Below are 25,864 nucleotides of genomic sequence, written 5' to 3' on the forward strand. Positions count from 1 at the left end.
ATGCAGTGGAAAAGCGCCATTATAGACCTGGATCATGTCCCCCCTTAGTCTCCTTTGCTCAAGGCTAAACAGATTCAGCTCAGCTAACCTCTCCTCATAAGACATTCCTCTAAGACCAGGAATCATTCTCCTAGCCCTCAGTTGCACCTTTTCTAAGGCAGCAATGTCCTTCTTAAGGTATGGTGACCAAACCTGCACACAATATTTTAGGTGGGGTCTTACCAAGGAATTATAAAAATGTAACATCACCTCCCTTGACTTAAATTCCCAACATCTAGAGATATAACCCAACATTCTATTGGCCTTTTTTATTGCTTCCCCACACTGGCAATAGTGGGACATGGAAGCATCAACATGCACACCGAGATCTTTCTCGTAATAAGCTACCTTTATTTCAGTGGAACCCATAAAATATCTGTACTTTATATTTCTGCTCCCTGCATGGATTACCTTACATTTATCTGTTAAATTTCATCTGCCGGGTATCAGCCCAGTTGCTAATTAAATCCAGATCCCGTTGTAGCCTCTCTGCTGCTAGATCAGTATCTGCTACACCACCCACCTACAGTAGGTGTCGTCAAATGTTGGAAGTACTGAATTTGCACTTAGGATAGAGTACTCCTTTTACATGTCTCTTGTGTGGAGAAGTTGCATAGATGGAAGATGGAAATTGCTGTTGCCCACTGCCTGCCTCTAGCAGCAGGAGTGAGATATAGTGTTATTTTGGCTTTAAGCTGTGGCAGGCAAAACAACCCAAAAGTTTGACGAAACTGCACCAATGAACAGAACTATGCAGGGCGGACCAATGACCTGCGTGACCCAGTGGGCTGTGCGGCATGGACTAGTTTAATTCCACAGCCTACATAAAAGCAGAGCTATGGTAAGAAAAACATGTCAAGCTGTGCAAGGTGAATTGTAGAAACTGAGATAAACAGTACTGAAATACAAAATAGAATTGATGAGGCCCTTGATAGTACAGGGAACAATGTAGAGACTGAAATTAGAAGGCTTAACCTTCCACAGAGGCAGGTCCCATGGGCAGCTTTTCATTTTTCACATAACTTCTCTGGAGAAGCTTCTCGTGGCTACGTAAACATAAGACAAAGGCAAATACGTCTATTAATCGCAAAGGCAGATAATGGTGCAATCAGGTAATGCTGGTATTTTCATTCATAAATGGCTGATTCTCAAACAGTGTGTCACGTCATGGCTTGCAGGCGAACGGGAAAGCAGGGAAAAGGAGCCAGGAAGTCAGGTAAACGGGGATTTATTAGAGAAACAGGACTGGGGAAGCACGACGGTAAACATCAATGACAAATCTGGGGCAGACTGACACAGTCGAGGACTAAATAGACAAGACAAACAGTTTAACGAGCAACAGGTGAGAACAATCAGGCATGAACATGAGGTAACGAGGTGGGCGTGGCACAAACAAGGATCGTACGGAGCTGGGCGTGACAGAACCCCCCCCCCCCCCAAAGGCGCGTACACCGGGCGCGCCCGAGAGGAGGCGACGGACGGGACGAGGGAACAGGACCTGAAAGACAAAAGCAAGACATCAACGGGGAACCGGAAACAAGACAGAAACACAGAACAGGAACAAGGACCAGAAGAAGGACAAGACCTGACAAAGGACGGGGAACACGGACAGACAGACCAGGAAGGGAGACACCGGGGGCACAGAAGGAACACCGAACGGCGGAACAAAAGGGCCAGGACTGAACAAAGGACCCACAGGAGGAGGTGGAGCAGAGACCGGAGGGAGAAAGGCAAAGGGAGGAGGAACAAGGGGCGCCCGAAGGACCCCAGACGGGCGACGGACAGCGGACAGAGGGGTCGCAGGCAAGAGGGAGGAGGGAGCAGGAGGGGACCACACAGGGGCCAAGGGGACGGGTCCAGGGAGTGAAGGAGGAGACACGGAGGGAGCAGGAGGGGACACCGGTGCAGGCTGGCAGGAGGGGGAAGCTGTGGCAGGCGAAGGCGCAGCCGGAGCCGGGGAAGGTGCCGTCCGACGCCAAGCTGAAGCAGGGGGGCCCGGAGGCGGCCGACACGGAGCCGGAGGTGGGACCAAGGACTGGCACCGAGGAACCAGGGGGGGACCCGGCGGAGACCGCCGACCCTGAGCCGGAGGACCCGCAGGCAGCCACCTAGCCACAGCCAGGGGCCGAACGGGCGAGCCAGGGGGCAGGACGGACAGAACCCGGATCCGAAGCCTGTGTCCCCGTCCCTTACGGGACACTGAAAGGCAGGGTCCTGGGGGGCGTCGGCCTCGCCGGGGCAAGGGCGAGGGAGTCACTGGAGCTGCAGCAGGTGGAGACTCGGGCAGTGCAGGGGGCGTGGCCACAGGCGGTGCAACCAGAGCAGCGGGCGTGGCCCCAGGCAGTGCAGCTGGAGCTGCAGGCAGAATAGGCAGGATGGGCGAGCCGGGCAGGACTGAAGAGCCGGGCTGGACGGGCAGGACAGAAGAGCCGGGCTGGACGGGCAGAGAGGCGGCTTCAGGCTGGGCCGTGGGCAGAGAGGAGGCCTCAGGCAGGGCCGCGAGCGTGTGGCCAGCAGGGGGCGCCTCGGCGGGCTCCTCGGGCATGCGGCCAGCAGGGGGCGCCTCGGCGTGTGCCGCCGACACGTGGCCAGCAGGGGGCGCCTCGGCGGGTGCCGCCGACACGTGGCCAGCAGGGGGCGCCTTGGCGGGCGCCTCAGGCAGAGTGGCGACGGCAGCTGCAGCAGGCGGTGCCGTGGGCAGAGCGGCGGCAGCTGCAGGGACCGCAGACAGGACGGGCGGGTCAGGCTGGACAAGCGCGTCAGGCTGGACAGGCAGTGCCGCGGGCATATCCGGAGCAGGTGGGTCCGGAGCAGGCAGATCCGGAGCAGGTAACCCTCGGACTGCCCCTTTAAGGGCTTTAGGGACCCGGAGAATAGCGTCCCGGATGGCGCTGATCCCGCCCTGGCCCAGGCGCACCGGCCGGTTGTGGTACGCCTCTAACGGAGGTGGCTTCTCCTCAACTTGAGGCTTACCGGTATCAGCGGCGTCCTCCCAGGCGGGGAGAAGTGAGCACGCTCCCAGGAAAAGCGTCGGGGTGGCTTTCTTTCTTCCCCTGCGCCTCTTCTTATTAGGCTGAGAGGGGCCCCCGGGGGCCCCAGGCAGGTCCTTACCCTGGGTGCTTTGCCCAGGCAGTTCCCCAGGGCTGGGGAGCTAAGCGGCCGAAACCGCATTAAGCTCAGTCTTGCGCTTTGGAGGAGTAGTCTTTCTCGAGACCGGGATGGTGGCAGGTGGTGAGTCGGAGGGCGGTGCCCAGGCGGCATACCCCCGGTGGGGCAGCCAAACTGTCGCTCTCTCCCTCAGCAGCCGTAGGTTTTCTCCCACCTCTACTAGCTGCTGCTCCTCACCAGTGCGGAACCTCCTGTCCAGGAGTTCCCAACACCTGTCAATCAGCCGGTGGGCTACTGGATCCTCCTGGAGATCGAGCAGGTTCGTCCACCGGATGACCTCCTCTTCCATGGGGAGAACCTCCCCAGTAGCGCTGAGCTTGTTACGGAGATTTCTCATTCTGTCACGTCACGGCTTGCAGGCGAACGGGAAAGCAGGGAAAAGGAGCCAGGAAGTTGGGTAATCGGGGATTTATTAGAGAAACAGGACTGGGGAAGCACGTCGGCAAACATCAATGACAAATCTGGGGCAGACTGACACAGACGAGGACTAAATACACAAGACAAACTGAGTTTAAAGAGCACCAGGTGAGAACAATCAGGCATGAACATGAGGTAACGAGGTGGGCGTGGCACACACAAGGATCGTACGGAGCTGGGCGTGACACAGTGGTGTATGCATATTTCTGTTGCAAAAATGGTAGAAACCTCTAAAAAAGATCATTAGCAAAATGTGTATTTGGATATATATTTTTTTTCAGATGCCGAAGAATTATTGGTGGTCCCTTCAGTAGAGACTTGTGCCTTTTCACCTCACCTGAGGCAGCCCTGGATCCTAGAGGTGTTATGACCGTGTGAGCGGGGAAGCAGGATTGGGCACACAGAAATCCAAAAACGGGGTTTTATTCAGGTAAACTGACAGACAAGAAATCACACGATAAAACAATATCAATGCAGCCTATTATATTTATTACATATATTATATTTGTGTTGAGTTATTGGTATGGATGCTGCCACAGTTCCTAAAATCCCTGCAGCTTTGAGCTTTAGCAAGAGCCATTTGTGGGGGACAACATCAAAGGCCTTCTGGAAATCTAAGTAGATCACGTCGAAGGCCTTTTTGTGATCAATTTCACTTGTAGCTTCCTTAAAGAATTCAAGTAGATTCGTTAAACAGAATCTACCTCTCCTAAATCCATGTTGGCTATCCCTCAGAATGTTATTTGCATCCAGGTAATCTACCATTTTCCCTTGGATTATAGCTTCCATTACTCTTCCAGTAATGCTAGTTAAACTGATTGGCCTATAGTTTGCTGGATTACTTCTATCCCCTTTTTTAAATATGGGTGTTATATTAGCATGCTTCCAATCTGAAGGTACCACACCCGCAGATAATGATTTCTAGAATATTAAAGTTAAAAGTTGGCTAATAATATCCCTCATCTCTTTTAAAACTATAGGTAAGATGCCATCAGGGCCCTGTGATTTATTTATTTTGAGTTTAGCTAGGCTTAAAAACACATCAGCCTCAGTTATACATATATTGGTCATAGACGACGCTGTATTCGTACTAATTGGTGGTAAGTTACTTGTGTTCTCTACTGTGAACACCCGTGAAAAATAATCATTAAACTCATTTTCAATTATAAGGCCCTTACTATCCTGCAAATTAGTGATTTCAGCTTTTAGAGCTCTTTTGGAGTTAAAATATTGGAAGAAATCTTTATTGTCATCCTTAGCCTCCAATGCAATTTTTCTTTCTACATCCCTCTTGGATAGTCTAATGTTATTTTTTAACTCTACCTGTAGACTTAGATACTCCTGCTTAATTTTGAAATCATTAGTTATTTTCCAATTGTGGAACAGAGCCCTTTTCCTCCTGACTTTATTCTTAATTTCCTTAGTAAACCACCTTGGTTGTCGTTTCCTAGATATAGTTTTGCTGGAAACAAGTATAAAGTCCTCTTTTGGACAATGTGCTTTTAAAAAATTCCCATGCCTCTTCAACTGTTTTGCTATTTAACTCCGTCCAGTTTACAGTTTCTAATTTCCGTCTCATACCATTAAAGTTAGCCTTCCTAACACTGTATACTTTTAATTTTGACTTTGTTCTTCGGACACTAAAATTAACCTCAAATTTAACCGTGTTATGATCACTACCGTACAATGGGTCTAAAACCTCTAATTTTTTATTTTTATCAGTGAGCTCCCTTGCCTGCAAGATACTGCAACACTACCTCCCTTCTTGCCTTTCCGGTCTCTACGGAACAACATATAACCATCCATATTATATTCATCACCATCATTGTCACTCATCCATGTTTCAGTTATTCCTATAATGTCGTAATTGTCTGAAGAAATTAAAGCCTCTAAGTCATTAATTTTGTTTCTAATACTTCTAGCATTCAAATACAGACCACTAATGGTAGGCCTTTTACAGTGTCTACTTTTAATATTTATTTGGGCTTTCCGTCTCTCCCCACATAAATTCGTAACTGACATCCCTGCCCCCCCAGTCCCTAGTTTAAACATTCCTCAACTATTCTACGCATATGCCTCCCCAATACACTGGTTCCCCTATGGTTCAGATGCAACCCGTCCGGCTTGAACAGGTCCCACCTGTTCCAGAAGGTCTTCCAGTGCCCCATAAACCTGAACCCCTCTTTCCTACACCACCATTTTAGCCACGCATTTAATCCCCTTATCTCAGCTAACTTAGCCTGACTCGCATGTGGCACGGGAAGTATTCCAGAGAATACCACCGTGGATGTTCTGCTTCTAAGCTTATCCGCAACGTCTATAAATTTATCCTGCAGAACAGCCCTCCTGCCCTTTCCTATGTCATTGGTGCCAACATGCACCACGACCACTGGCTCCACCCCGGCTGGGGCCAAAAGCCTGTCCACTCGATTCGGAAGGTCCCCTACCTGGGCACCAGGCAGGCAAGACACCGTACGGGACCCTCTATCACGGGTGCACACATAACTATCTACACCTCTGATACTTGAATCCCCTACTACCACAACCTCCCTCCTCCTGGGGGTAGGCGGCTCCTTGGTGCCCAAGGACCCACCTGCCTCCCCAGTCTCTTCCGGCTCTAAAGCTGGAAGCACCTGAAAGCGGTTAGACACCATCACTTCAGGTGATGCCGCTTCTGTGAATTGTGTATGCCCTTTTCTACATCTACAACCTACATTCACCCAGCTCTCTCGACCTCTCTGTTCATCATTCTCCCCCCTCCCCACTTGTGACGTACAAACAGACTCCCTAAAAGGCGTGTTAACTCTCTCCTTTAACTCATTGTTATGTTGGATGAGAGCCAGTTGCTCATCGAGGTCATGAACCTGGACCATGAGTGAGTCCACTAACTTTAGGTATGTGGCAATCCCCATAGATAGTCGGCGGCATGTTCGTCTGATGTTACCTGTGCAGCTTGTTCCGAGTACGTTTGGGGCTATCCCCGAAATGCGCGCTATTCAGTGGTTGTTGTGGCATATTTTCCCGGGATTTCCAGATATGACGTAAAGGAAATCTCCGTCTACAATCTCGTTTTCGAATTTTTCGATTCTGTCAAGTATTGCTTGTGCACGCGCAATTTAAAAGTTTTGCTCGAATTCATCGCATCTACAAACCCTGATCGGATTTTCAAGATTCAAAAAAAGGTAGGTAGGACGTTAATACATCATTTCAACTTAAAACTGATGAAGTTTCATTGCAGTCTGATGTCCCGAAGTGGTATTTTTTATCGCCAGGATGAGTCGAGGTCGTGCACGGTGAGGTGTCATGGCGGACCAAATCGATGAAAACACTGCCTCATTTCAGCTCGGATTAAACCATCCTCTCCTTGCTGTACCTCGAATATATTACTTCAGTGATTGAAATAACATTTAATTTAAGGAAAATGGTGAATCCAGCTGCTGTACCTGGTATAACGAGAACTTACCTTGAGGAAACATTTTCCAACCTACCTACAGTTAGTGATGATTTGAAGAATGGTCATGTTCTCTACCTATATATCACAGCTGCCAACAGAAGTCGAACAGAGACGGAACGATTCTTAAAATGTCATTTTCCCAAAGTTGATGGATACACATTCAGGAGTTCATCATCATTAAATTCAAGCATTAAGACTCTAGTGAATCAGACTTTGAATAAATTTAAGAAGTTAAGTGATCCAAATGAGTTTCAAAGGTTTTCCTCAACCTGTTCCATAAGATTCCATCTTCAGATTGAGACCCCATCTACATTACAAGAAGTTGGTACTGACCCCTCTGCCCTTGATCAACTTAATCAGAACACTAGCGCCAACCCAACAGCCAGTACATCTGACAGCCATTTTGATGTTCAACCTCCAATTCCATCAGGATCCTCTGATCTTTCACCAATGCCTGGTCCATCATCATCGTTCTCCACCCCACCTGTGGAAGTCGTTGCTACCCCACCGCCACGCCCTTCATGGTTACGCCAAGGAAACAGAAGCTCAAGAAATGCCTAAAATTTCTGTCTGTTTCAAAGAGTGAGCAGAGGGAGAGACTTTCAAAAAAAATTGCAATTTTGAAAGAGGAAGTAGACAAGCAAAAACATGTCAAAATTAAACAATTAAATCAACAACTGAAGCGAAAGACCAAAACTATTGAAAGTAAAACTCAAATTATTCACGATCTTCAAAGGAAACTAAAGGAGGCCACCACATCTCAGGATGAGGAGAAACTCAAAAGACATGAGAGAACTCACGACCGATTAAAAAAGTTGAATAAAGTGAAACGTGCCAGTGTTGCAGGTGCTTCTGTTTCTCTAGAGAAATACAACCAACTTAAAAGGAATCTTGATAAGAAGGACAATGTCATTAGAACCTTAGAAAATGAAAAGTTAGAACTAGAGGACATAGTTAGTGAACTGAAAAAGAAGAATCCTGTGGTTGAAACAAAGAAGGATGGCAAAACTTATTCAGTGGATACAAGAATGAAAGTGTTTGATTTTTTGGGGAACCAGGTTCCCACAGAGAATATTCCCAAGTTAATGGCAAAAACAGCTGAACGCTTGGGGAATACACTCAAAGACGTACCAAATCACACAACTGTAGAGCAGATGGCACGTGAACTTGGCATCATTGCAGACTTGCAATCAGCGGAATTAGCAATGAAAACGAAAAACATCACTGTTGGCTTTGATGCCACTACCCAGGAAGGGGTCCATATCAACAGCATTCACTTCACCACCAAAGAGGACACAAATGTTATTGCAGTTGATGAACTTCCTGGTGGCACTACCGATGATTATCACAACCACATTTGTGACTCTGTTGATCACCTGGCCTCTGTGTATGCTGACTTCCATGAAGAAGAATTTAAAGATTGCAGGACTAGAATCATTAACAATATTTCGAACAGAATGACTGACAGGGTTGCTGTTAATCATTCCACCATTCAAAAACTTAGTGAGACATGGGGGAAATCTCTTAACGAGTTAAATTGCAACCTGCACCCTCTGGATACCATAGCTTCCTCTTGTAGATCTGCATTGAAGTCATTGGAAACTCAAAAGGGACAATTGTATGGGAAGGACTGCATTGTTGGCAATATTGTTTTGCAAATCAACAACTTCCGATATAAGGATGGGAAAGGGGATCCTAAGGGATTTACCACATTTCTACGGGATAATGGATTGCCAAAAGGACTCATTCCACGATATCGGGGGAATAGACTCCATATCCTTTTCCACATCTGTGGGAAATTATTTGAGCATTACCAAACACTCCTTAATTTCTTCACTGTGGGAACAGTGTCATGTGGAGGGCTTCAAAAATGATGTTGCGGTACTCGAGATGCAGGTACTAGGCAAATTAGGGAAAACACTCACAGGACCCTGGATGAAGAAATTTTACACAGCTGCTGATGTCCAGATTGACCATGTGGAGGCACATGCGTGTAAGAGATGTACAGTCAGCAACAATAATATCATTCGTAGTCATACAAAGATTAAACAAGTCCTCAATTTATTTCCGTATTGCAGTTTATCGTAGCCGTGCACAGCATCTCGGGTTTACTTCCACGAGCGGCGGTGGCTGTCTCTGTACCCCGGCAGGCACTGTATTCGAACGGCACCTGCCACTGTTAAGCGCCACTAGCGACGGACAGAAGTGGCAGCTGCCGCTACCTGCCTTGACGGGTGCCTGTGACGTCACTTCCTCCTGCCAGCTGCCTTTTTGGGACTGGACCATTACTGCACATTTCTATAAAGGCATTAAACGTATAATCACAGTCAATACACACACACATACACACGTGTGCATGCTCATCCTGTCATACACACATGTTCATCTTTACACACTCACAGACACACACTCAAACAAACCTTAACAGTCATTCATCTATCACTCTTTTTTGTACTTTTACGTTGAGCCCTTCCATTACTCTATGTAATTACCAAGCTGCAGCTTAATTACTTTTCTTTCCCCTTCATTCCTCTCATTTCTTTCTATATCGGTATTTTTGTTTATATTTAACTTTACTGATATTTTCAGCAAAATATTTTGTGGATAAAAGATACCTCAACATCCCCCCCCCCCTTCTGATTTTTTTGGTATTATTATTATTACTGTTTGATTCATGTACTGTATGTTTCTATATATGTATGACAGTGTGTGTGTGTGTGTAAATATACATATGCTATGCATATGTATTAATATATATGTGGAGTTATTTATTTTTTAAATAAATATGGATGCAGGGTTTCCACGGGTTAGTGGATGCGGGGCTTCATGGGTTAGTGGATGCGGGGTTTCCACGGGTTAGTGGAAACAGGTCGGCAGGACTGTGGTCTTGTCGAGGTGTGCGTGGTTGGCAGACGTCCGTCCCAGAGGACTGTAAATGAGTGTGTGATGTGCACAGTATGAATGTGTAAGGCATGTGGCTTGGATGAGTGAGACGAGTGTGAAATCAGAAACCTGGCCACTCAAAAATATCAGATAAACGTGCTTATAAGTATTTGGAATATTAAGCAGAAATTGAGGCATAAAAGATTTTTTTTAAACTTATCGTAAGACGGAGAAGTTCGGACGGAAATCTCCATATTGATTACCCCACGACTGCCTGGTCCCTACTATTGGAACTGCAATGCGGATTGAAATTCATGTTGCTGGGACTTGCATTTGGCATACATAAAATTATGACTGTTTTGTGTTTTGTTTAAATGGGTGACCGGTAAAAGAGAACAGAAATGGGCAGTTCAAATAGCAAATAGAAAAATCGGGGGCCAGACCTCGCATACGACCTGGAGGGTGCAACAGAGTTTGAGAAGCGAATGAGAAAGCATGGCTGGCGAGGGCCAGGAGAGAAGCGTACATGCCGAGATATTGTAGAAACTGAGATAGGAGAAGGTTTCAGAAAGGAATGTGCTAAATGGTGTAAAATGACAGGTGGGCGTCGGCCAGAAAATGGCACGTTTGACCCAGCAATAATACAGCATACAAGGGGTGATAGAAACTAAGAGGGGATGTTGTGGTAAAAAGGGAGGTTTAGAAAAGTGTGAGAAATGGAAAAATGTGGGTACTTTACAGGTGATGTTACATTTATATAATTCCTTGGTAAGACCCCACCTAGAATATTGTGTGCAGGTTTGGTCACCATACCTTAAGAAGGACATTGCTGCCTTAGAAAAGGTGCAACGGAGGGTAACAAAAATTATTCCTGGTCTTAGAGGAATGTCTTATGAGGAGAGGTTAGCTGAGCTGAATCTGTTTAGCCTTGAGCAAAGGAGACTAAGGGGGGACATGATCCAGGTCTATAGGATTGTAACGGGTCTGGATGCTGTTCAGTCAAATGGTTATTTCAATATTAGTTTAAATACTAGAACTCGTGGCCATCAGTGGAAATTAGCGGGAGAACATTTTAAAAGAAATTTGAGGAAGCACTTCTTTACACAGCGTGTAGTTAGAGTGTGGAATAGTCTTCCTGCTAGTGTAGCGGAAGCTAAAACCCTGGGTTCCTTTAAATCAGAGCTAGATGAGATTTTAACAACTCTGAGCTATTAGTTAAGTTCTCCCCAAACGAGCTTGATGGGCCGAATGGCCCCCTCTCGTTTGTAAATTTCTTATGTTCTTAAGGTAAAAGAGTTAGAGAAAGAAAAGGCGAGTAATAAGGGACTGCGGGACAAAGTGAATAAGGAAACAGCAGAACTGAAGGTTGGAAAAGGCAGAAGCAAAAATCTCTAAGCATGGTGTTGCGCAGTGACGCTCCAAGTAAAACAAGGAAGAAACAGGAAGAGTCTTTTCTGTGCCCTACATTGCCGTGCCCCCCCCCCCCGCTTATCACCAAGCAAATGCAGCGGCGTCTGTGGGAGCCTCCGCCCATCTCCAAGAAGACACAGAGGAAGAAGCAAAGGAAACAGGAGGAGCTGAGGCCCTGCCACGCAGAAGAAGACAAAGGGTGTGTCCGAAATCGCGCACTTGCGTCAGTGCACTGAGATCTAGTGCGTAGTGCGCACTTCCTTCTGTAGTGCACATCACCATGGGTAAGTGCTGTCCTAAATGAACACTAATGTCGTTCCAAGGGTTAAGTGCAAAACTAACACGTTTTGCACTTACCGGAAGTGACGGACTAGCATTTGATCGCGATTCTCCAGCGCGCCAAAATATCTGCCTTGTTTTGTTTACAATGAATTTCCTTGTTTTATTTGCGTGTATATAGCCTATGTACTACCGCCTAACCGGCTAAAAAACTGCTAACATTTACGTGTGCAAACTCTCTTCTAAGTCGATATAATCGCAAACTCAAACAAATTATAACTGTCGTCAGAGTGACAGGCTACACACCGCAGTATACATCAGTAAAATAATTTTACTAACGTTACTTAGATTTATATGAAGCAGCTGTCTCTGCTTGGGCTTACGTGTCTGTGTTGTCCGCCTTTAATTTAACAATAAAAACTTGCCGAAAGTCACTCCCCTTCCGCTACGTAGCCAAAATGGCGTCCGTTTAGTGGCATGCGAGTAGTGTCCATCATTCTGCACTGCGTTTTCTGGCCGTTTTCAGTGCACCATTCGGGTACTTTCAGTGCACTTAATTTTGGCTTGGTTGTCAGTGTGAACGCACTACGCCCTAAAATCGCGCACTTAAAGTGCGCAAGTGCGCGATTTCGGACACACCCAAAGACTTGTACATATACATCACATGCTGCACATATATTAGTGTAGCCCAGTTTGTGCTGAATACAATGTTATCAGACTTTAGACATTTATATGTTTATAAGTAACTGAAAAATACACAAATGTCAGGACATGTCAGAATCTCTTCAGGGCTCCAAAACACCTTCAGACTCCCAAGGGTTAATGTGCGTCACTGTTTGTCCTGGGGGCCGTTTCACGAAGCGGGTTTAGTGAAAACTCGGAGTTAGTTGTGTGTGAGTTAAGGGAAACTCAAAGTTTTCGGTTTCAAAAAGCCAGTTGAGCCCAACTCTGAGTCATTTACCGCGGTAACATACCCCGTGAAGCTAACCTGCTCGCTAGCAGGTTTAATCCCTGTAACTCTGAGTTCCTCCTCTTTAAATGAACAGTCAGATTGAAGCAAGTACTTTCTCAGACATGGCGTGTCCTTTTCTCGAAAGACCGGTCGACATCGAAGCACAAATTATCCGCAGGAATCTACGTCAGGAGAGGGTGATCAGACCCCGTTTAGATATTTTATCGTTTACAAATGATTTTCTGTTAGAGCGTTACCGTTTTTCATCACAGACAATCATTTATCTCAATATTCTTAGCCCTCATTTTGCTCGTCAAACACACCGTGGACATCCTCTCAGTTCCGAGCAAATTCTTTGTACAGCACTTCGCTTTTTTGCTAATGGCAGCTTTCTGTACAATATTAATTGGTGACGCTCAACATGTTTCTAAGGCAACCGTCTGCCGGTGTATGAGACAGGTTACTCTTGCGCTTAAACATTTTCTCTACACGTTTGTGGCATTTCCTGGTCACAGATGTAGTAGAATAATCAAGGAAGAATTCCACAGAATTGCAGGCATGAAGTAATAGCCTCATATATTTAGTAATATGCTTTAAGATTTGAAGCAATAAACAATTGTAGGTTAAGACTAGATAAAATACAGTTACACTTTTTGCATTGTAACACCATACAAAACTAGAAACTGACTGCAGTACCTGTTAAAATTAAGTAGACTTATGCCCGCTTTGTTAGGATTTCCAGGTGTGATTGGCTGCATAGATGGCACACATATTCCCATTAAGGCTCCTTCAGTAAATGAAGGAGACTATGTGAACAGAAAGTCATTCCACAGTATTAATGTGCAGGTAGGTGTTTCTAGCTTTTAGTAGTTTACTGCATTGAATTATTGGCCTACTTTACAGTACATCTACAGTAACTAATCACTCTTCTGCATTGTGAAGATTATATGTGATGCAGCCTATGTCATCAGCAACGTGGAGGCAAAGTGGCCTGGGTCTGTGCATGATGCCAGAATGTTCCGTGAATGCACACTGAGTGCTAGACTTGCTCGTGGTGAGTATACAATGTAGCTACAGCATATTATAATCTTTAAGCAATATCTTGTTCCCTCATATTGCACCTTAACATGTAAACTGTCTACTCATTATTGTAGGGGAGTTCAGTGGTTACCTACTCGGTGACAGGGGGTACCCATGCCAGCCCTATCTGCTGACCCCATACCCTGATCCTGAGCCTGGCCCACAGCAAAGATATAACTTGGCTCACAGCAGGACCCGGGCCAGAATAGAGATGACCCTGGGCATACTGAAGGCCCGTTTCCAGTGCCTTCGTGGCCTCCGTGCCACCCCAGAAAGGGCCTGTGATATCATTGTTGCATGCGTAGTCCTGCACAATATTGCAATGATGAGAAGAGAAACCTGGGTTGCTGCCCCAGAGGTTGACCCTGATAACAACCCTGACATTCCTGTTGATGCAACAGATGGACAAGCTGTTCGAAACGCAATATGTTCTAATCATTTCCAGTAAATAAGTTGCAAATAAAAACAAATGACAATCATTTTATGAACTCTTCTTTATTTCCTGTAATTGATTATGCAAAACAGTATTTTAATATTTTGTTTTGAAAGACAGTTAACGATCCATCAACTTGTGCCACTACCCACCTTTAACTGATGTTCCAATATTTGTATTTCTATTAGGGTTTTCTGCATTTTTTGTTTAATGTGTTCCATTTCCAGATCCGATTTTTCAATTTGTTTCTCAAGGTATATTTTGTACAACTGCTTTACAGGGAGCTATTAGAATACACAAAAATGTTACATCTTGGCAGTATTGCACTGTGAAAATTGTACCACTATGAATATAACTTAGAAAATAGACACTTGTAGCTAACGACATTTTCATTTAATGAGAAGAATGATTCTTAATCCAATTTTTCAATAACTGGCAGGCAAATACTGAAGCATTTTACAGAGGTAAGCTGCGCTGTGGCTGTGGATGCAGTCGGTTCACGCTGGAGATTCTCTGCATTGCTCTGTGAAGAAAGGATAAATGTTTTAAAATGGTGCATCACTTACATGACGTATTTGTTAGAAAGTGCATACCATAGGCTGCTCTACATCTTCCCTCCCTGTGACAGCTGACAAGGTGTCTTCATCCTGTAGTGAAGACTATCTCTTACTTGCATACACCAATAATGAAAGACATAGTATGAAAAATCTCGAGAAGAGTATGTACCGTTTCATGGGTGTCTGGCGGTTCCACAACAGAGATTACTCCATCAGTAACTGCAAGACAATGTGGATTACAGGCAATTCATCAACAGAGACCTGCACATTTTGAATATAACTTTTACAACAGTGGGCAGTCTTTCAAATATCACAGTCTTTCAACAGTATGTACATGAAGTAATGACATCTATCAAATTATACTCATCTATAACTTTTAAATAAATGACAATCGGTTCAATTATGATGGGTTTGATGATGAGTTTAATGGATAGCCATCACTGAGCCAACACTGGACAAATGCACATACATCATTCATATGAATTACTTACTTCTTATGTAAGAACTTCTGTCCTGGGGCATGGCTGTATCGGAGGAGCTTCCTCCAAGGATGCCATCAGCCATGGGCCGGCCAGTGTTTTGGCTGAGAGCCATCTCTTCAGCCTCTGTGAGAGGTGTTGGTGGTGGACCCCCACCAGTTTTTCGGGCCTCTGCCTTTTTCTTATTGGCTAATATGTAGGTAAAATGTGAACATATGCACCCAAGCCCACATTTAGAACCTTGTAAAAAGATTTAAACAATATTACATGCTGCCAGATTTAAGTTGAAACTGTAGCTTTTGTGTCTTATAGACAAGCAAAACCTCCCAATCGTCCAGTGCCTACCGGTTTGTACTATATTTTTATACTTCATCTTTATTTGCTGCCAAGTGCGCTTTATGCCTGCTGGGTTACAACTGTAATAACGAAATTAAATTAGAGAGAATATAGAAAAACTAGTATTATTTCTTAAATATACATCAATCAACATCGTTCTTATCAATACTTACGCATTCACTCGGTCAGCTATTTTCTGCCACGCTTGTTCCCGTTCTTTCGCAGCAGCAATCGTGTTTCCTTTTTTTGATATGGCATGCTCATATTCAGTATACGCCATCATTAATAATTCAAGCTCCACTGGGGTGAAATTGGAAGCGCGAGATTTGTTTCCCTGTGTTGTCATGATGAATCATTTTCTCTGGATGCCATTGATAGAGCCTTTTTATGTGCTCGTGCACGCGTGACAATCAGGGTTAATCGAACTCAGAGTTTTGTAAACTAATCGTTATCACCTGTTCTGAAACCAAAAACTCAGAGGTTGACATCTCAGAGTTAATCAACTCAGAGTTCAAGTTTAAACCCAGAGTTTGCAAAACCTGCTTCGTAAAATACCCCCCAGGTCACAGTAATAAACCCTTTTGTATGTGGATTTTCGCCTTCCTGCCTCGTCTTTCCCCACGATCGTGACAGAAACACAATTCCTGAATAACAAAAAAATATTATTCTGCAACATATCTGAATAACAAAAAAGCTTAACTTAAGAAATGTTAAACATGACGTTTCCATTTCGTAAAACAGCCACTCGCTTCAGCCGAGTCCGATATCTTCTGTTTTAGAATACGACTATGCAGCAAACTGGCGCGAAATCACGTGCACCTGCACTACAACGATTTGAAAGCGGCAGTTTACTTTTACCTTTAAAAGAAAAATTAACAAAATTAAATAATGATATTCAGATATTCATTAAAAGTTTAATTATTTTACAATTTAACGCAAGTACATTATGAGTAACTGTAATTAAAATACCTAAAAATGAACAGTAAACAGTAAGCTACATACTTTTTCAGTGGAAAAGTAGTTTAATTACAGTAACGCGTTACACCCAACACTGGTCTCACTTAGGCCTCGTCCACACGGACGTTCAAAATGAACGCCCTCTGAACACCATATGTGTTTTTCCTGCGTTTTGTATTTGCGATTGATTGGCGTTTCACTGGTGTTCGCTTGACGCTATTTAACACCAGCTTGATGCCCAATCTGTAGTTTCGTATATTTACCTGTGGGGGCAGTAATTACTCTCTCCAGAGTGTTTACACGTGGGTCATCTTGGTTTATAGTTCTGCATTGAAAACATGGAACCCTATTCTTTATTACAACCCGGTTAGTTAACCAGCCGGCGACATCGCCCCGCATCTGGTGTGAAAGGAATTTCGCAAAAGTCTATGAGTTTACGAGTCTGACAAACTTTATTACCTTTATCAAAGCTTTGGGGAACAGACACTCAGCAATCTTTCATGCGTCTTGTGAGCTGTTCCCCGAACAACAGGTAGGTACAACATAGAATTGCGACATTTCAGCACATTTTAGAATCATTAGGACATCTTTCGATCAGCTGAGGAGGCAGCTGAGTAGTGGAATCTTCTGTGGTCACCTCGTTATCGGTGAACATCAGGTTAGAGGTAGGGTTGACCTTTCCATGGTCGCCCCTTGTGGTTATCACTATAATATCTCTGCTTACCCTAGCAGTACCCCTCCTCAGCGGTCATATGCCTTGCTTATGTTGCAATAGCTTACTTCTCAAACTTAGGTCTGTACCTTAGTTTGGTTCTCTTGCAAATATATTAGTTCCGCTTTTTAAGCATTGCAGCCTGCTACAGAATTATTGCACCATGTATCAGAGTCATAAAACAGTAAGGTCATGAAACAGTAATTATACAACTGTATATAATTAGTTACCAGTTATAACATAAATGGTAACATAAGTTTCATTATTAATTGCTTATTGCATTGATACATGATTTGCATAATATTGATCAATGTTTTAAAAGCATAGAGCATAGTATCAATTTTTCTTCTACACTGGGATCATCCCGCGAAGCTTTGGCTCCCAGCTCTTGGCTACGCGGGTACGGCGCCGCGGTCCAGGCTGTCATGCCGTGAGCACCGGCGCGGCGCAGCCCCACTTGCACGACAAAGACTCATGAAACGAATATTTTAAATCAAAAATAAAAGCAAACGTATTACGCGTATCTAAGCTAATAGTTGCCGTACAGAATCATGGGACATAGTCAGTCCTCCAGAACACCAACCGAACGCAATAGCGTCGTTTTCCTTGCGTTCGTCGGGTTTTTGACGCCAAGAAAACATTGCATGCAGCGTTTATTTGACGCCACCTGAACGCATAGCTGGCCGAACGCCGGTGCTGAACGCCCGTGTGGACACTTTGATTTGCTCCAATGAGCAGGAAAACAGTCGACGCTCACCTGGCGCCAGGAACACCAGAAAAACGCCTGGTACAGACGTCCGTGTGAATGAGGCCTTAGTAATGCTTAAATAGGCCTGACCTTAATTATCTTATTCTTTCATTAATAATTAATTAATAGTTAATGATTACTACTTTTATTCTTGTTATATTTTAAATGTAATAAAGCTATGCTGCTATGTTCTTCTTAGTATTTATTTTTTATGTCTGATTCCAATTGTTGTATTTATTGTTTGAGATTTGCAAAACTGTAAGGATTTAATATCTTAAAACAATGAAAATGCTGAGACTCCACGTTTATATTATTTATTATTTTTGACATGAGTACTGATAGCACAGAAATTCGTATGACGTAACGATCTCTCGGGAATCTCTTTCCACACGTCAGACATTCTTTGAGACATCGCTTAAGCGAGACAGTTAACCTGCTCCGGAGCAGACTTGTTCACTCGCCTAAGTTACCATGGTACTTCAGCGGGGATTCATTTAAGACACATTGATGGAATGGAATTCCCACTTATTTTGACAAGTCTGGGTCATTTAAGTCAGACTTTTCCTTAATCCTGCTTCGTGGATCACCCCACAAATCAATATCCCAGATGTTTAATTAACTTGAAGCTATTCTCTGATTAAAAATTCTTCCTTTAAATTTTTTTAGGAGTGTGTGTGTATATATATATATATATATACACTCACCTAAAGGATTATTAGGAACACCATACTAATATGGTGTTTGACCCCCTTTCGCCTTCAGAACTGCCTTAATTCTACGTGGCATTGATTCAACAAGGTGCTGAAAGCATTCTTTAGAAATGTTGGCCCATATTGATAGGACAGCATCTTGCAGTTGATGGAGATTTGTGGGATGCACATCCAGGGCACGAAGCTCCCGTTCCACCACATCCCAAAGATGCTCTATTGGGTTGAGATCTGGTGACTGTGGGGGCCATTTTAGTACAGTGAACTCATTGTCATGTTCAAGAAACCAATTTGAAATGATTCGAGCTTTGTGACATGGTGCATTATCCTGCTGGAAGTAGCCATCAGAGGATGGGTACATGGTGGTCATAAAGGGATGGACATGGTCAGAATCAATGCTCAGGTAGGCCGTGGCATTTAAACGATGCCCAATTGGCACTAAGGGGCCTAAAGTGTGCCAAGAAAACATCCCCCACACCATTACACCACCACCACCAGCCTGCACAGTGGTAACAAGGCATGATGGATCCATGTTCTCATTCTGTTTACGCCAAATTCTGACTCTACCATTTGAATGTCTCAACAGAAATCGAGACTCATCAGACCAGGCAACATTTTTCCAGTCTTCAACTGTCCAATTTTGGTGAGCTCGTGCAAATTGTAGCCTCTTTTTCCTATTTGTAGTGGAGATGAGTGGTACCCGGTGGGGTCTTCTGCTGTTGTAGCCCATCCGCCTCAAGGTTGTGCGTGTTGTGGCTTCACAAATGCTTTGCTGCATACCTCGGTTGTAACGAGTGGTTATTTCAGTCAAAGTTGCTCTTCTATCAGCTTGAATCAGTCGACCCATTCTCCTCTGACCTCTAGCATCAACAAGCCATTTTCGCCCACAGGACTGCCGCATACTGGATGTTTTTCCCTTTGCACACCATTCTTTGTAAACCCTAGAAATGGTTGTGCGTGAAAATCCCAGTAATTGAGCAGATTGTGAAATACTCAGACCGGCCCATCTGGCACCAACAACCATGCCACGCTCAAAATTGCTTAAATCACCTTTCTTTCCCATTCTGACATTCAGTTTGGAGTTCAGGAGATTGTCTTGACCAGGACCACACCCCAAAATGCATTGAAGCAACTGCCATGTGATTGGTTGATTAGATAATTGCATTAATGAGAAATTGAACAGGTGTTCCTAATAATCCTTTAGGTGAGTGTATATATATATTATATTGAAAAAGCATATACTATTTATATTACAGCGGTCATGTTAAAATGTATTGGAAAGAAACAGGGATTGTAAAGCAAGGAATACAACCCTACCTGAACAGGGTGAATCAAGTCAACAGACAGGAGCACATGTATAAAACTCTGTCCTTGAATAGCATGGACAGCACTGACCCATTCGTCTGTCTTCCAGATTCCAGTACAGGTCTGACAAGATGTGTGTTTGATGCTCTCAGTATCGCTGATCTTGGGTCAAAAAGTAAAGCGAGTTACTCACACAAAACCATCTACAATGGTACTTACCCACAATTGTTTTTTTTCCTTTTTGTTTATTCATCAACTAATGACAACATACTGATGTAAGTACTACAAAATGTAAACCTGTTATGGTATCTTATACAATTTAACATGCATACTTACTCTGTACTACTTTCAAGTTTTGAGTTATAGATACTGTGAATGTGTTGTGGAATTTCCTGGACATTCCAGGTTTTTTGAAACCGTATCATCACTTATTATGTGACCAGTATTTGAAAGACATTCTATTCGATTGCTATGTCATGACCTGCTCGTACGATCCTTCCGTGTGTCATGCCCCCTCGTTACCTCGTGTCAATTCCTGATTGTATTCAGCTGTTTCGTGTTATTTCCAAGTAGTCCTGTGTATTTAGTCCGCGTTCAAGTCTGTTTCCCCAGTCTGGTCATTGATGTTGTTTTATCGTGTGATTCCTTGTCTGTCAGTTTACCTGAATAAAACCCTGTTTTTTGGATTTCTGTATGCCCGATCCTGCTTCCCCACTCACTGCTCGCTTGTCCCTGCACACGGTCATAACAAAATGACCTTACTCAACAAGAAGACACCTCGGATTGGTGAGGCTGAATACCTCGACCTCACCGACTAGGTTTTATACTGGCTACGTCAGCCCGAAGTACGGGAAGATCCAGCAGCTTGGGCTTTAGCCAACTGAAGCAAGGACATACTGGAGGAGATGTCCCTGCCCGGAGACGCGCACTTAGCGGAGGAAGTGCGTGACAACCTCAGGCAGCTTAGAGAGAAGGCGGCGGTAGCGATGATGCGGCAGGTGGACTCCGAAGGGTTTCACCGAAGACAGGGAGAAAGAAAAAACTGTGAAATATTCGCAAACCGGAGGACGCACCAGGAATCTTCCTGGGGGCTGTCCTGGTCTCTGCTGCTTCCCCTGCCATGTGTCGGGAGACACCCCTCCCGTTTCTGGACCTGGCGGTGTTCACCCCTGGCGTCACCATTCGGTGCCTGAAGCCCGCATCAATGCAGCCTAGGAGTGCAGCCAGTGCTTGAAGGGAAAAAAAGCCAGGGGAGTGAAAAATAGCTCTCCTAAGTTGGCCTAGTGGAGCTGTTTTTTTTCCACTGATGGCCTAAATCATTGGATATCGCTTGAATTCATGATATTTTCAGCTGGGAAAACGGAGGTTGAAAAATGGGATCGGGCCGGGGCCCCGTGGGCAATGAACTGAATATGATTACGACATGCAACTGTCCAAATACAGCCGATTTGCGTATCTAATATAAGGTGTGTGAACGGATAAATAAGCTTGAATTACCTCCACGACCATTTCCTTTCCATTCTCCCTCTCGATCCGCAGCGCCATGCCTCGGGCTTCCACACACCACTTCAAAAATGTTGCGTACATAATCTTGTTTCCCCGGCACTCGTTCTTTGCCATTGTTATCCGTGCTGCCTAGTGATACATGAAACCCGGTTTCTCATTGGTCAATTGTGTATTCATAATGGCGATAGACCAATTGTTGTAGCTGTTACAATTTCACTGAATATTAATGAACTGGGTTGCGTGAGGAGGGGAATTCCCCATCGTCTTTGCGGAAACACCGAGATGCGCGATTTTTAAATGTTTTATTTTTTGGCGTGCGTGATTTTTCGCTCTCCTAAATAGAAATTTAGGTGTTTGATGGTGCGCGAGAGCAATTGAGCGCCTCTCCCTTCAAGCACTGTGCAGCGCACCTGCCCACTCCTTCACTGCCACTGCCAGCGCCAGCAGCTCACCCCTTTGCAGGGATGCGCCTTGCTCTTAAAGGGGCCAGGTCGTTAGGGACGCCATCCCATATTCACCCAACAAATATTCACCCATTCGCCCAACATGGAGACACACAGAAATGAACGGCGTACACACACTCATACTCCCCATATATACTTTATACTCCGAGACCACCCCGGACCCCACAGCAGCCAAGAAGCCCACCAGCCCAGACCCCGACCGGACGGCCAGCTTGTCTTCTCAGCCCCCGGCTCCAGATGGTGAACAGAGTACGAGGGTGTGAAAAGACCCCATGCTTCCCTTCACCCGCTCAGATGTGGTGTTGGCGCGTGTTGTTCTAAAGTGCTTTAAAACAGGGGAAGGGCATGGTGCTAACCACTCTCTGCCAATCAACAGCTGGTGTCAGCTCGGCCCCTCCCCAGAACCCTCAATGTCTATGTGCGACTTGAAATTGAGAAGTGGGCACTGGCACCAGAGGTAAGGCTGAGTAAACAGACCGCCCTCCGGATGCCATTTTGTGTGCCCACCTCCAAGGCCCTAAATGTATGTGTCATGAGAGAGTAAGTAATGAGAGTGTCTAAGTTGTGATGTATGATTGAGACACAGGTGGTCACGGGGGGACAGAGGAGGAATACCTCCCCTGCATCTCAGTGATGCACCTGCACCTCAAAGCCCTACATGTGTGTTGGTGTGATGGAGCGGGAGGAGGGAAGCATTTAGAGATGGGGAGGAAAGGATCGGGGGGGGCAAAGTACCCCCCCTCTGGAGCCAGCTCCCCCATAAGCACCCCCGTTCCCCAAAATCTACCCAGGGCGGGGGAACCAGGCCCATCCATACTGTGGCCCAGAGCAGCGGCACCCCTGGGCACCACAGAGCCCGGGGTTTAGGGTCCCCAGGATCCCTAAACGGGCGACGACCACTGCCAAGGCGCAAACCCCTGCTCTGACCTCCATGATTCCCAAACAACCAGAGATTCCTGCGCAGGTGTTATTTCCAAGTAGTCCTGTGTATTTAGTCCGCGTTCAAGTCTGTTTCCCCAGTCTGGTCATTGATGTTGTTTTATCGTGTGATTTCTTGTCTGTCAGTTTACCTGAATAAAACCCTGTTTCTGGATTTCTGTGTGCCCGATCCTGCTTCCCCGCTCACTGCCGGCTCACACGGTCATAACACCTCTAGGATCCAGGGCTGCCTCAGGTGAGGTGAAAAGGCACAAGTCTCTACTGAAGGGACCACCACTAATTCTTTGGCATCTGAAAAAAAATATATATCCAAATACACATTTTGCTAATGATCTTTTTTAGAGGTTTCTACCATTTTTGCCACAGAAATATGCATACACCACTGTTTGAGAATCAGCCATTTATGAATGAAAATACCAGCATTACCAGATTGCACCATTATCTGCCTTTGCGATTAATAGACGTATTTGCCTTTGTCTCATGTTTACGTAGCCACGAGAAGCTTCTCCAGAGAAGTTATGTGAAAAATTAAAAGCTGCCCCAGGGACCTGCCTCTGTGGAAGGTTAAGCCTTCTAATTTCAGTCTCTACATTGTTCCCTGTACTATGAAGGGCCTCATCAATTCTATTTTGTATTTCAGTACTGTTTATGTCAGTTTCTACAATTCACCTTGCACAGCTTGACATGTTTTTATTACCATAGCTCTGCTTTTATGTAGGCTGTGGAATTAAACTAGTCCATGCCGCACAGCCCACTGGGTCACGCAGGTCATTGGTCCACCCTGCGTAGTCTTGTTCATTGCTGCAGTTTCGTCAAACTTTTGGGTTGTTTTGCCTGCCACAGCTTAAAGCCAAAATAACACTATATCTCACTCCTGCTGCTAGAGGCAGGCAGTGGGCAACAGCAATTTCCATCTTCCATCTATGCAACTTCTCCATACAAGAGACATGTAAAAGGAGTACGTACAACTGTGTCTCTATCCTAAGTGCAAATTCAGTACATCCAACATTTGACGACACCTACTGTAGGTGGGTGGTGTAGCAGATACTGATCTAGCAGCAGAGAGGCTACAACGGGATCTGGATTTAATTAGCAACTGGGCTGATACCCGGCAGATGAAATTTAACAGATAAATGTAAGGTAATCCATGCAGGGAGCAGAAATATAAAGTACATATATTTTATGGGTTCCACTGAAATAAAGGTAGCTGATTACGAGAAAGATCTCGGTGTGCATGTTGATGCTTCCATGTCCCACTATCGCCAGTGTGGGGAAGCAATAAAAAAGGCCAATAGAATGTTGGGTTATATCTCTAGATGTGGGGAGTTTAAGTCAAGGGAGGTGATGTTACATTTATATAATTCCTTGGTAAGACCCCACCTAGAATACTGTGTGTTGGAGAGCGCTCCCCCCGGGGACTTTCTTGTTCTGCTGGGGGACTTCAATGCCCACGTGGGCAATGACAGTGAGACCTGGAGTAGCGTGATTGGGAGGAACGGCCCCCCCGATCTGAACCCGAGTGGTGTTCTGTTGTTGGACACCCTAGGCCGCAGTTCGATGATCGACTTTGTAGTCGTGTCATAGGACTTGCGGCCGCATGTCTTGGACACTCGGGTGAAGAGAGGGGTGGAGCTGTCAACTGCTCACTATCTGGTGGTGGGTTGGCTCCGCTGGTGGGGAAGGAAGCCAGCCAGACCTGGCAGGCCCAAGCGTAAAGTGAGGGTCTGTTGGGAACGTCTGGCAGAATCCCCTGTCAGAGGGAGTTTCAACTACTACCTCCAATAGAACTTCTCCCATGTTCCGGGGGAGGCGGGGGACATCGAGTCCGAATGGGCCATGTTCCGCGCCTCCATTGTGGAGGCAGCTGACCGGAGCTGTGGCCGTAAGGTGGTCGGTGCTTGTTGCGGCGGCAATCCCTGAACCCGCTGGTGGACACCGGTGGTGAGGGATGCCGTCAAGCTGAAGAAGGAGTCCTATCGGGCCTTTTTGGCCTGTGAGACTCCGGAAGCAGCTGATGAGTACCAGCAGGCTAAGCGGAACGCGGCTTCGGCGGTCGCTGAGGCAAAAACTCGGGTATGGGAGGAGTTTGGCGAGGCCATGGAGAATGACTTCCGAACAGCTTTGAGGAGATTCTGGTCCACCATCCGGCGTCTCAGGGCGGGAAAGCGGTGCAGCATCAACACTGTTTATGGTGGGGATGGTGCACTGCAGACCTCAGCTCGGGACGTTGTGGGTCGGTGGAAGGAATACTTCGAAGACCTCCTCAATCCCACCGACACGCCTTCCAATGAAGCAGCAGAGTCTGGGGACTTGGGGGTGGACTTACCTATCTCTGGGGCAGAGGTTGCTGAGGTGGTTAAAAAGCTCCTTGGTGGCCGGGCCCCGGGGGTGGATGAGATCCGCCCGGAGTTCCTCAAGGCTCTGGATGTTGCGGGGCTGTCTTGGTTGACACGCATCTGCGGCATTGTGTGGACATCGGGGGCGGTGCCTCTGGATTGGCAGACCAGGGTGGTGGTCCCCATCTTTAAGAAGGGAGACCGGTGGGTGTGTTCCAACTATAGGGGGATCACACTCCTCAGCCTCCCTGGTAAGGTCTATTCGGGGATGCTGGAGAGGAGGGTCCGTCGGATAGTCAAACCTCGGATTCAGGAGGAGCAGTGTGGTTTTCGCCCTGGCCGTGGAACAGTGGACCAGCCGTATACTCTCGGCAGGGTCCTGGAGGGTGCGTGGGAGTTTGCCCAACCAGTCTACATGTGCTTTGTGGACTTGGAGAAGGCATTCGACTGCGTCCCTCGGGGAGTGCTCCGGGAGTACGGGGTGCCGGACTGCCTTATAAGGGTTGTTCGGTCCCTGTACGACCGGTGTCAGAGCATGGTCCGCATTGCTGGCAGTAAGTTGGACTCGTTCCCGGTAAGGGTTGAACTCCGCCAGGGCTGCCCTTTATCACCGATTCTGTTCATAACCTTTATGGACAGAATTTCTAGGCGCAGCCAGGGCGTTGAATGAGATTTCTCCGCAGGGTGGCTGGGCTCTCCCTTA

General features: G+C 45.8%; 1 protein-coding gene and 2 long non-coding RNA genes across 2 annotated transcripts; 1 reads left to right on the forward strand and 2 right to left on the reverse strand.

Moving 5' to 3' along the window:
• LOC111861089 (uncharacterized) overlaps positions 1–25,864 on the reverse strand; it is a 155,519-nt gene that overhangs the window by 63,757 nt on the left and 65,898 nt on the right.
• On the forward strand, positions 13,331–14,161 carry LOC140588652 (uncharacterized). Its single transcript, XR_011989789.1, has 3 exons — positions 13,331–13,448; positions 13,545–13,656; positions 13,757–14,161. It is a non-coding gene; the product is annotated as an uncharacterized lncRNA (long non-coding RNA).
• On the reverse strand, positions 14,624–15,327 carry LOC140588665 (uncharacterized). The gene is made up of 3 exons (XR_011989814.1): positions 15,164–15,327; positions 14,842–14,891; positions 14,624–14,762 (listed from the first exon to the last, which is right to left on the reverse strand). It is a non-coding gene; the product is annotated as an uncharacterized lncRNA (long non-coding RNA).

This window comes from Paramormyrops kingsleyae, chromosome 4 (genome assembly GCF_048594095.1).
Source record: "Paramormyrops kingsleyae isolate MSU_618 chromosome 4, PKINGS_0.4, whole genome shotgun sequence".
Classification (NCBI taxonomy): domain Eukaryota; kingdom Metazoa; phylum Chordata; class Actinopteri; order Osteoglossiformes; family Mormyridae; genus Paramormyrops; species Paramormyrops kingsleyae.